At 42.2% G+C, this 12,710-nt stretch overlaps 1 protein-coding gene across 1 annotated transcript in view; it reads left to right on the top strand.

The window, feature by feature from the left end:
- Positions 1-12,710, top strand: part of large2 (LARGE xylosyl- and glucuronyltransferase 2) — a 117,967-nt gene that overhangs the window by 41,217 nt on the left and 64,040 nt on the right. The window contains exon 2 of the mRNA XM_063469831.1: positions 8,551-8,651. The gene's annotated coding sequence lies outside the window, so the exon portion shown is untranslated. The remainder of the gene's footprint in view (positions 1-8,550; positions 8,652-12,710) is intronic.

Raw genomic sequence — 12,710 nt, 5'->3', positions numbered from 1 at the left:
ACAATGTTGTGTTGTTCTGACACCTTTGGCAAATTATTAACAAACTCCTCCATCTTCTATGCATTTCACAGATAATTTGAAAACGTTAACGGACGAGAGCTCACTCTGCTCTGAGCCCTGGCAGAACAGTCGAAGCAGTTTTGTGCCTCAACTTTGCCGATTTGCACCCAGAGGGGAGCATTGTCTTTGCTGACCATGACGTGACAACTCCTGCAGCAATACATCATTGGCATCAGTTGGCAAATTGGACAGGATGATCTTTCTCAAAACCCCTCCCCTCTCAACTAGGCTATTCACCTTGTCCATAGAATCCAGAAACATGACAACCACATTATTTCTCCTAGACCCTGCCTTCATGCTGTCACATTCGACAAGTTCCCCTACAGCCAAACAACACTTCTCAACCGAATAATCCAACGGGTATTTTAATACCATGCTGACGGGAAAGGCTCCAAAAGCCTTCAGAACCACATATCATTGCCGCTATCGTACCCAGCTAAATGCTATATGCTGCTGAAAAAAACACCAAAAACACACCAGTGAAAAAAGCTTGTGTGAACAGCTAAAATGTGAATCACCAATGTAAAAAGTAAAGTTCAAACCTTTAGAAAACCTCACACCCATTCTCCTCTCCACACATGCAGCAGACGCTCATGCATGCACACCCAAAAGAAAGACGGACAGACAGACAGAACATGTTCTGCTCAGTATGACTTGAATCTGCTTTAACTCATCAGGAAAGTGTTCACTGACATCACTGATCAAGGGGAGGTTATTCTCCCAAACTCTGCTATACAGCTGGATTCTGCAACCACAGGAGTCACCCCCTGCTGGCCATTAAAGAGAACTAAGGCGCTTCATATTGTCTACTCTTTTTAGAGCCAGAAGCTGCATCCATCTTTTATTTCGTCTATGATAACTGCAATCCACAGCTTCAATGTGGTCATCTCTCTTATGTAAGCAAAGCAGACTGTCTGGTCGAAGGTTTCAATAAAATATGGAAGTATAACAGAACCCAGCATATTCACATCACTGTGAAGTGATGAGCCCCCAGCAGCAGAGGAGATTGATTGCAGCTTAATCCATCCCATTGTTTTTAAAAGTGGTTTATTGTTTTTTACAACACAAAGACAAAGCCATCAAGATTACGAAGCAAGCATGGAAAAGGAAGAAACCCTTAAGCTCTCTATAAATTACCCTTTTAGTTCCCTTAATTTATTTTCATCAACACCAAAGCTTCATATGCCCTAATACATGATACATGTGTAGCAGCTAGTCAGTAGCGATATTTAAAATGCATGCTCATCAAATGCACTCCAAATCGTGACACAGGAGATTAGTTTGTGGCCATAAAGATTGTATAATATAAATGTAGCACAGTATTTCGTCACAGGAGGATCAAATATTCTCGTAAGGTCAGCCAGTGAGAGAATCTGCCAAATCGAACATGGGGCGCTACCTGCCTCAAACCCTTGTGAATAAGCGAGCAGCTGAACGTAACCTCAGCACAATGTAAGACTGAAAGCAGTGTGTGTTTATTTCATCGTGTTAGGGTCGGTACAGCTTTTAAAAAGAAATGATGATGATTTCTACAAATTAGAAAGCGCTGTTCTGTTTTCACAACAACGCAATAAATGTTTTCATTTTTTTTAAACACCAAAATCGATAAATAATCATCACAAAAAATTACGCTGTCAATATTGAACAAAATGATTGTGATTATAATTTTGCCAAGGATTGTGCAGCCCTAGCTTGTTGCACAAAAACGGCAGTGATGTGTGTCACTTGAAAGGTTGCCTTCACTTGACACCTACGGTTTCCCACAGTTACTTTTTTTCTAACCATTACCTCGGTCACTCTTCTTTGATTGTGTCCTGACAAAGACGTGCCAGGAAGTGGATGTTGGGGACATTTCGGTCAGCGATATTCTTCCAAGTTGATTCTCCTTCTCCCAAGATTTTCCTCTTCCATCAGTTTTTTTTCCTGGTCTCCCGTTGTACTCTCAGCCTGCTGCGATCCCCCTCTTTTCTTTTCTTTTCTTTTTGTTTTTGCGTTGTTGTCTCCTTAACTGGACTCCCCCAGGCCTGATTCTTTGGCTCAGTGGGGCTGTTGCTTGGCCACTTTCTTTCTGTGGGCACACAAGGACTCCTGGATTCAGAACTGACATTGATTTTCCTTTTCTTTGGCAATTTGAACCATCAAGAAAATGCAGACGCTTAGTAGTAGTATGGGTTTTTTTTTTAAATGAGATCATTTAGATAAATGGCAGTAAGTCTGGGACAGATGAACACTATTCCTATCTTGAATTCTTTAACTCATTTAACTCGATGCTTTGAGGAAGCACAAGCAAGTCAATATTGTTTTTTTGCTCATACTGCTGCAGTTTTTCCTTCTGTTAAGTTGCATTTCCTTCTTGAGCTTTCCAGAAACAGCAAAACAACCAGGGTTTCGTTAGCCGCTGTTTCTGCAAAGAGCAGAGCAAAAACTGTGGACTACAGCAGATGTTCAGGCAGGACCAGCACTACGGGGAAGTGGCTGAGGGGGGCAGTTAAAAATGGTGATGGGACAAATTTTATCCTGCTGTGCCTATTTTTTACCTTTTCTTTATTCATCACCTAGAAATATAATGGCATGTTTGACTCGATTTACCCCGGTTTATCTTCCATTATTACTTAAATTAGTACCATTTATAAAATGATCTCCATGTTTTATTCAGTATGACTTGAAACTAGAGATTCTAGCCCAGAAAAATCATCAGGGATATGTTCATGCAGGTCATACAATAGAGAGCTGAAGGTCGTTCTCTACAGCTGGATTTGGGGTTTTTTGCGACCCAGGGAATTGCATCCAGCTGGGTATTAAATACAATGCTGTTAATAAATAGTATTGTGAATTGAATGAAATTAGCCAATTCATTTATTTCGCATTAGCTCAAAAAGAATCTGTACAGCCATGAAGAGCAGCCAAAGCAGAAACATAGATGCGTTCTGTCTTCTGACAATTCAAGCACAGCGTTATGTCCAAATTCCTCGACGACATTGATCCGTATCAGGATAGCGTCACACAGTTGCTGCAGACTTGTCAGGTGCATCCGTACGTGAATCATAGAATCATACATGTGGTGACTATGGTCACCAAATTTTTGTAATTTAATTTTTTTGTAATTGTTCGTTTAGTTTAGCATGAATTCCCATGAAAAAGAATAGTTTTTCTGTTTTTGCTTTTCTTGTTCTTTGAAAAAAAAAAAAAAGCTTGTCAGAAAATACTTAAACTTTAAAAATGTATGTTGTCCTTTGTCCTTCCAGTGGGCCAGATTAGAGTCTTTGCTGGGCTGATTATGCCATATTTGACACCCCTGCTGTAAACCATAGAGATGGCTGTGTGGGGAAAATCTTAGTAGATCAGCAGTTTCTGAAATACTCCGACACCAACACATCTGGCACCAACAACCATCCCAAATTCAGAGTCACGTGAATTGCTACCATGTTACTGACTGATTAGATATTTGTGTTAACAAGCAGTCAAACAGGTGTACCTAACAAAGTGACGGTGACTGTATAAGGGCTTTGACTTGACCACTGTTCAGGCAAATTAGCTTGGCTGACTCCAGTCAGTTCACTGTTGAGATTTTGCAGATCATTGTCATTTTGTAGAATTTGAAACCGCTGCAGCTGTGCTGTGATCACAGTTTCACACATCAAAGTGTTGACTGTGTAGCAAGGAAAAAAAAAATTAAAAGGCTGTAAATTGGCTTCAGTGTGGTGTGACTCGTGTCTGTTTGTGTCAGCAATTAAGTCACTTCAGTTTAAATTTTTAATGTTGCCTTCACGCGTTCTGGCCTGAAAAATACAGAATTGGGAAAAAGAAGTGGTTTCAGTGGAAGTAGAGAGTCAGATTTGTGTCATACATACCCAGATAAGGTTGGGGAAACGTGCAGTCAGCTGAGACTGAAGAAGTCACTGAAAACGCTACGTCCAGATGAACAGAATCAACCTTTTGGGCCATTACTGTTTATTGTAACTTTCTAGCTACTCTTAAATCTGCTACATTGGCTTGGTTGCGCTGAACAAGTCCCTGATGTGAAATGTGCCCTAGCCATTATCCTTATTTGACCTTGTTATTTAGCACCAGACCTCGCTGAAAATGGAAAGAAAGTCCGAATACTGGGTCTTAATTTCTCACTTAAAGAAAAAAAGGAGGGGTGGCACCATATATAAAGGATGGATTTAACCTCCGGATACACAATATGAACCCAATGAATGCCTTAAATGGGGAAAATGACCCTATTTGTCGCATGATTTATGGCTTCTGTAAACATTTCTTCTAATGACTTTATAGCCTGAGTCAGGAGTTTCAAGTTCTCTTTAATACTTCAGTAAGATGATGTTCATTTGGTAAATGATGCTCCCATTATAGTTTAATGGACAATAGAACAGGGAGTGCTTTAGGATGAGGTTATTTTGTGATTGACAAAGTACTGCTATTATAGTCACACAATGTTCCTGGAGTTATAATTCAGGTCCACCCCTCACCCAGCATGTCCAGTCTTGTGAAAAAAAACAATGCCAAACCTGAGGCTTTAAAATAGCCGCCCACTAGCCGGTGTGTCACGCCACAGTGACGTCCATCCATCTCTTAAATAGTCTATAGTTGTTAGTTAGAGACAGAACACAGAGGACACCATCAGCAACTTGGGGGTTTTCCATGTCTGGTATTGCATCAGTTTTTCCTTGTGTGTCTTTAGTAGTTTGTGACTTGACTGTAAACTTAGGACAGGTGAGTTAAAACGGCCGAAAGCTGCTCTGATATTTGGTAGTTTCAGTACAAGTGAATGGAGACTAGCGGGGGACTGTTGTGACATGAGTGCAAATGAACTGGGCGAATAATATAAATACATTTCCTTCACTTCCACTGTATTTATTTTAGTTTTGTTGTTACAGCCATTTTATTTGATCTTGAATGCATTTGTTGTTTTTTATTTTAAAAAGTTATGAAACTCTTGTTTAAATGATCAATTGTGCTGCCTCCATAGAAATTCCGTCTGTTTTTATTTAAAGGCCTCACTTAACTTATGCATTTTTTTATAGATGTACTCGAGGCTGGTACAACACACATCTGACTTCCTTGTTAATAATTTGTTTTAAGAAACTGCCATTGTTTGTTTCTTTTCCCCTAAAGCCTAAATGAACATTTAAGCTTTTGTCAAGTCAAAAATTACATTGACTTTACTTGAAAAATGACAAACTGTCCATGTTAAAAAGCTGAAGATGTGTATTTCTGGCATTGTGTGTGTTCTCGCATGCAGGGGTCAGAAATCACCCAACAGCTATTTTTATACAGCAGGTGGGGGGACCCCTGAGGCATGCCTACAGTGGAAATTTACCTGCCCCCCAATGTCTGTGTCTGTGTCTGGGGATTTAAGATTTGCACGTGACAGATAAGAGCAGTGATCCTTCTCCCGTGTCTGTGCACTCCCACAGAGAGTATGCACCACGGTGCGTTTGCATGTGCTAAACTCTGCTAAGCCTCGGCCGTGGGGAAGAAGAGCACATTTCCTCTTTTCAGAAATCTCTTCATTGCTGTAAGAAGAATCGAATAATCAGATTAGCTAAGGCCATGCAAACTAAGCTGAATCCCTTGATTGTGTTTACTACCAACTAAAACAAAAAGACAAGCTCCTTCTCACACTGGGCTGGACTCAGTCTGGGGTAGATGGCCCCCTCCTCCTGCTCCTCTCGCCCCAGGCCGTATGGAGGAGCTTTAATGGCTGCTGTTGTTTCACACGAAGAGCCAATCTGGCTGTGCTCCTGGAGCCATCAGACGGGCTGTTAGCACACAAACAACAGCATCACTCCAGCTATCAGCTGCAGTAAAAACAGTGCGGGACCTCCTGTGGTTCAGGATGATCCTAGCCCCCCCACATCCTCGCTGATGCTGGTGCAGATTAGACTGTCGGCATGCGAGGAGACTGTTTGTCACAGGCTCTGGCTAAGATCGGGCTCCGGGGCAGAATTTCTCGGATTTTTGACAGGCGTCGTGTCGCCTCCCTCTGTTCTATACAACAGAAGAGAGGAGCTGCCATCTGGATGGAGCCCAGGCAATGCCAGGGAGGACAAAAGAAAGACAAGATTTTTTTGTGTATGTTAATTCTTTTCCCTCTTCTTTTTTCACTCCTCCCGTCTGCTTCTCTGTCCCCCTGTTTCCCTCCAGAGCTTCACCCCACGGAGTTCCCTTCCCGAAAGTCAACCGTTGTAAGCCCTGCCCACAGACTTGGAGTCACGTTTTACACAACACCCCTCACAGCAATAACCCGTGATGTTTTTATCTCAGTAAATCAGTCTGATTGGAAGGCACCATTGATCCATTCCAGTGCTCCTGAGCTTTTTCATCAGGCATTCTTTATGGAAAAGGCAACGATGGATACAGTTCTTGCAGCTGATCAAAAAGTCTGAAATAAACATTTAAGGAAAATGATATCTTAAAATGCATTTACATTCATTTTTTTTGTAAATTTTCTGTCAGATTTAGAATAGGTCTGATTTTATAATTTACTTTTTTAAGTTGTTGTGGTTTTATTGTTGCTTGCTTATTTTTGTTTTGGCCCATTATTAAGTGCTTAATTTATTTGAGAATGTAGTTATTTGAGCCAAGGCCAAGAATAATGCTGGTCATCTTCTACTCTTCCATTAGCAACTTCAAAGTAGCTTCAGAGCTAGTCTAGGACAGCCATCCCACTTCCACAGTATAAAAGGTCCGGTGCCTACTGTGACATCACTCATGTCACCTTTGCGATCGGATCAGACTGAAAACACAAGCTCATTGGCTAATGGAATTTGAAGTCATTAGCCAATGTGCGTTTATTTCCGAATCCTACTCTCTGACACTGAGGGAAAAAAATCTGTTTGCATTTTAATCAGTGTGATCCAAAACAAGTAACTGAAACCATAAATGTTTATAGAGGTCTGGGCACTTTTGCAGCTACAGCTATTGCTCCCTGGTGGCCATTTAAGAGAATGCAGGTCTAATGGTGCAGACGACAGTCAGGACATGTTCCCCGACCCAAAGGCGCAGGGAACAAACCCTCTTGTCCACTGGAAAAACTCCAACGTACAGGCAGCAAGGCGAGGGGATACTAAGATGCCTACCTCAGCCTGCCGCCTCTCGCCAAGGGCAACTCTAGACTAAGGGAGTCCAGCTCCTCTCCAGGGTTCTGGAGCCCAAGCCGTGTGTTGAGGTGAGCCTGGCTATATCTAGCTGGTACCTCTCAACCTCACGCAGTGGATCGGGTCCTTCCCCACCAGAGAGGTGACATTCCATTTCCCAATCGTTAGTCTCGGTAGCTGGTGATTGGTCCAACAGGGTCTTTGCCCCCGGCTGCCGCATGGCCCCACCTTACAGGTAGTAGCCCCATGTCCCATGGTCTCCAGGCGCTCGCCCTCGGGCACCCTCCCTGGGCCTGGTTCCAGGGTGGGGCCCTGGTAACCCTATCCTGGGCAGGGTGAATTGTTCCCTAGATCTTATACTCACAGGGGTTTTTGAATCCTCTCTTTGTCTGGTCCATCACCTGAGACCAGTTTGCCATGGGAGGCTGTACGAGGGAGCAAAAGCCCCCTGGCAACATAGCCCCTGAGATCCCTGGGACACACAAGCCCCTCCACCATGTGAAGGTAGCGGATGGATGGATGGAAGGAATGTTTAGTATTTCCAAACAAAAATGCTGCACTACATATATTACAAATAAAGAAAACGTATCATGACAGTCCCCGTAGATCTCCATCAAATACCATATCCCATCAGTATGACTACATATAAATTATTATCTATAAAGAATATTCAACTGAAAATAATTTATATTCTGTGGTAAACAGGCAAATGAGATACAATCGCTAAGACTGTTTGTTTGAAAAATCCATGCAGCAGAGGGTCTTTGTTCTGGAGAGCTTTCAGTACACCGGAAGAAACACTGCAAAGGAGAGGTAGAAATGACTGTAAAGTCTTAAAAAAGATTCAGTTTAATGTCATTTGGGCAAAGAAAGAGGGTATGTAACTAGTACTAATGACTTATTTATTGACTTTTTTGAAAAGGTTTTGCATTTGATGTTTAAAATGGCACAGGAGTCCTTGTTGAGCCGTGTTGCTTAAAAAGACGAGCTGCTGCACTGCTGAACCCATGCATGCACAGGAAGTGATGTAGTATTTAGCCTCGAATTAAAGAAATAGACAATCCCACACTCCTGTGCGGGTTGATCGACAGAGGAGACATGGTTTCAGAGCGCTGGCAACCCAAAAACCTTGTGAATTTCAACTTGAGTAATGACAGTAATGAGAAGCTCTGTCTGCTGCGTGATTGACAGCTCAGTCTGTAGCTTTTGCTGTTTGATATTCAGATGCTTTTGGTTGAGCAGCTCAGAGGAAATCTTCACTCTTTCTGTTCATTTCTGTTAAAAAAAGATTATTCTTTAGTATCTTATAAGATTGTCTGAATATTAGTAATTGTTCCAGTCCTGTCATACAGCTGCTGTCATCTCATAGCTATTTTTATTTCTGCAGACTGGATCTTCCCCGGATGGTTCCTGTTGACTGCGACTGAAGAGCCTCTCCGTCACTTCTCATCACTTTACCCCACACGGGGATTTACATTAGCCAATCTGGTGAGGAATCTTTTTAATTAATTATTTTTTTTGCCTGTAAAACACCCCCTCATTGAGTGTGTGTGGACCTGCATAGAGTCTCTGAAGAAAACGACTGAATAGTTGGTGTAAAATCAGCTGTGTGGGGACATAATAGGATTCAGTTTATATCTGATGAGATGCAGAGAAATCTTCAGAGACCAGATTCACAAATTCTTGGATGTAATCCAGAGACGAGCTGCTTGGAACTGGTGAATGTATTGTTTTGGTTCTTTGTTGATCCCTGTGCGTGTGCGTTTACGTGACTGGTTTTGTGATATATATATATTTTTTCTGTTGTCTTGTTTGTGTGACATGACAGGAAATCTAAAATGTTCAGCAGCAGCAGCTGTGGTGCTTTACCCAGCAAACACCTCTAGAACATGTTGTCCCACATCACAAAGGTCATTGCATAATTATGTTGTGTAAATTAGCATCCAAGGTATTTATCCCCCGTGGCTGTCACATGGTGTTATTTTTCTTCTTCTTCCTCTTCCTCTTAATAGAGCTGCAGTGGAAATTATTTATGTGTGCTTGAAGCAGTTTGGGTACAAATTTAGCTCAGAGGAGCAGCTCTCTGAGGAAGCTTCCCATACGATCGATGCTGCACTGTTATATGATTTTCTGTAGCATCGGACTAATGGAAGCATCACAGCGCTTTGTTTTTCTTCGGCTGTTGCTTTTGAATTGATGTCTGCATATTTTTAGTCATTTATGTAAAATTTTAATGTGCCAGACTTACAACAAGTAATGTCTTTGTAGATCAGATGTTTGCAGTTTTACAGGTGGCCGACTAGTTTAATTAAAAACGACAGCTTTTGAATCAGGGGCCGTTCGGTGGGTGATGAATCGGATTTGAATTAAAATTAAAATAAATTACAATTTTGGCTTGGAGCAGTTTTGGGTTAAATGCTGTGGTCTGTGGATAACACAAACTGTAGACATCTTCAACTTTACATTTAAAACTTGCATTTAAAGCTGCATTTCCTCCAGAAAGTAACAGAGGCAGCATCTGCCTACAAGGGTTCGAGTCTAGCTTTACAAAAGAAACAGTCACCAGCATAGAAAAAACTACAAATGAGACAGAAAAAACTACAAATGGAAGATTTCAACTAGTGCAACTGCTGTAATAGCTCTGTCCTGTTTGGTAAGAAAAGCAAAGTAAGTTGTACAAGTACTTTGCATTCAAAAACTCCACATCTGAGGTTTTGCTTCAACATCTGCCGGAGCAACACTCTGCATGGCCTCTTAGCACAGGTCAGTTGCCTCCAGTGTCCCACAGGCTAATTAAGCCCAACCAGGAGTCCTTCTAGTGCTTGATGGCTCCCTTCACCTCCAGTGTCCACCAACCCATTCAGGGATTACCACCATGACAGCTACCTTGAGGTTTGGAAACAGGGTCCATGTCCAGAGGCTGATGTCACCAGCTTTCCTCGGAATACTGTTGAAGTTGGGATTAACAATCCTGTGGATCCCAGCGTCTGCCAGATTTTTCTACCTTCTCTGTATGTTTTGGGTGTCCCCGCCCAACTCCTCACCAGCTGGTCATCAGGAGCTCAGCTCCTCTCTTTACCTAAATGTCCAGAACACACAGCCACAGGTCTATTACAGAATCAATCATCGACCTGCAACTGAGTGTCCTGATGCCACTCTGCTGTGCGCTAAAGAATGCATTTGTGTTCAGACATGGTGTTAATTAAGGACAAACTGTGATTTGCAGAGAAGTCCAATGATACAGCACTGCTCGGGTTCAGATCAGGCAAGCCGTTCCTCTAGAACAGGGGTGGGGAACTCCAGGCCTGAGGGCCAGTGTCCTGCAGGTTTTAGATCTCACCCTGGGTCAACACACCTGAAATTTCCAGGCCTCTGGAGAACTTCAAGACATGTTGAGGAGGTCATTTAGCCATTTAAATCAGTTGTGTTAGATCAAGGACACATCTAAAACCTGCAGGGCACCGGCCCTCGAGGCCTGGAGCTCGACACCCCTGCTCTAGATGACTCACCTCCAGCCCTCGCTGTCGTTTCCCACATGAGCATTGAAATATCCCAGTAGGACAATGGAGCTGCCAGGTAGGGCACCCTCCAGCACTGCAGCCAGCAACTTCAACAAGGCTGAGTACTTTGTATTATTAAACTGCAATCTGGATGCCTTCCACGAGCCACAGTTGCATTAAAGCAATGCTCTTGTCCACTTGAAAAAAACCCAATTTTCAGGCACAAGAATACCTACCTCTGCCAGCCACGTCTCGCCAAAGACGACACAGCCCAAGCCATGTGTTGACGAGAGTCCGACTGAGTCCTTGTCATACTCACTCGCTAAGGCTCCTCCCACAACAAAGACAAAAGAGAGATCATCAGTTACACAAAAGTGTCATAATCCTATTTCCCACCAAACGGTTAATGGCAGCAGCAAACTAATAAGATGTTGGCTATCCCAGCGGTCTGAAACTATACAACCATACCTCATGCTCGTAGCCTGACAGTCCCGATTGGACAGAGTAGTTAAATGTGGTGTGTTTCAGTGGTTTTTCTTTTCACATTAATTAGATAGCAATAATTAAATATTAAAATGCTATTAAAAGTTCTTAAATGAAACTGCTGGACACCAGTTTAGAAGCTGTAACTCTAAATGTTAAGAAAAAATCATTAGCACCAGTACTCAGTTACTTGAGTAGTCTTCAGTGACCTGACTGAATAATGCTAGACTGCACCACAGGACAACCACCTGCTGTCTGACACCAGATTACCTTTCAGGTGGTAAATATCTCAAATCTCTCCCGCCTGTTAATGAAATGGCAGCAGCTGCAGTAGCCTGTTGGCTATCGTGAATGATAATGAACAAAGCTTGGCTTGAGAACCAGCCCCCCCCCACCACACACACACACAGCTAACTGTCTGGTTAGGCAAATTTACATCACCAAGTTAGACCTGAGCACAGACGCACTGTTATCATATCTAAAAGACCTCATAGTACAGTAGAGCATTTTAGCTCCTGTTTCAACAACATTAAAGTATTGAACAGTTGTCATGAATGTTGATCTGCAATTACCCATATTGGTCATCTCTCAGGTAGCGGCTATGGCTAATAAAAGAGCTGCAACATTAATGTGGGAGCTAGCTAACAAACAATATCAGTCCTGCTCCCTGACCTCTTACTATAGTTAATATAGTGCTCATTTAACAGAATTAAGTTTAAGTCTCTGAAAATTTGAATTTAATTAGCAGTTAGGGAGTCACGTGTCATGTGTAAACCATACAGTTATTTTTCACTTGGTCAGATAACTGACATGTTTCTATTGTTCAGATTTTTCTTTAAAAAAACAGAGCAGGAGATGTTCACCCCTACATGTCCATGTGTGTGTGTGTGTGTGTAACTCCGCCAGAGTGCCTGTTTCGAGTCACTTTTCCTGGTCCCAAGTCCAGATAGAGGAGCAGGGTTGGAATTGAGATGTTAAAAAAAACGATAATTGCTAAAAGAAATTTAATTTGTAGTTCTAAATATATTCTAAGTGCATTTAGCGTGTTTTTTACTCACTTCATGTCTCTCTCATGGTCTTTCTTCTACAACGTAGGTTACAATAACGTAAGCATGACCAATTATGGAAATTAGGCGATGGCGTCATTTTGCGACTTCTAGCGACTTTTAGGACAGCCAATAGCGATTTTCCTGACTGAGGAGTTGGCAACACTGGAACTCTCTCCTGTACGTGTTTTGTCCTGTCTGCTTTCTGCTCTTCCCTGATTGTCTTTTCTTCTTCTATTGGAGGTTTTTTTTTCTTCCAACCATTTATTTCCATGTACTTACTCATAAGAGGTAAACTAAAACAGAAATGAATTGAAATGAAAAGGAGGCATTCACGACTGTTTGGCCAGCTGATTGAGCTTTTCTCCCGGTATCAGCTCGGGCATCTTCGCGGCCACTTGCCCAAATCCCCGTCCACACTTTGATTCGTTTGCAAAATGGCTTTGCTTTCGATTAGCCTTTTTTCCCTTCTTCTGTTTCCCCCCCTCTTAGAAACATAATTACCACCATGTCAACAT

This window comes from Pelmatolapia mariae, linkage group LG1 (assembly GCF_036321145.2).
Source record: "Pelmatolapia mariae isolate MD_Pm_ZW linkage group LG1, Pm_UMD_F_2, whole genome shotgun sequence".
In the NCBI taxonomy this organism is placed as follows: Eukaryota; Metazoa; Chordata; class Actinopteri; order Cichliformes; family Cichlidae; genus Pelmatolapia; species Pelmatolapia mariae.
The sequence above is the reverse complement of the archived record's forward strand: the minus strand, read 5'-3'. Positions and strand labels throughout refer to the sequence as shown.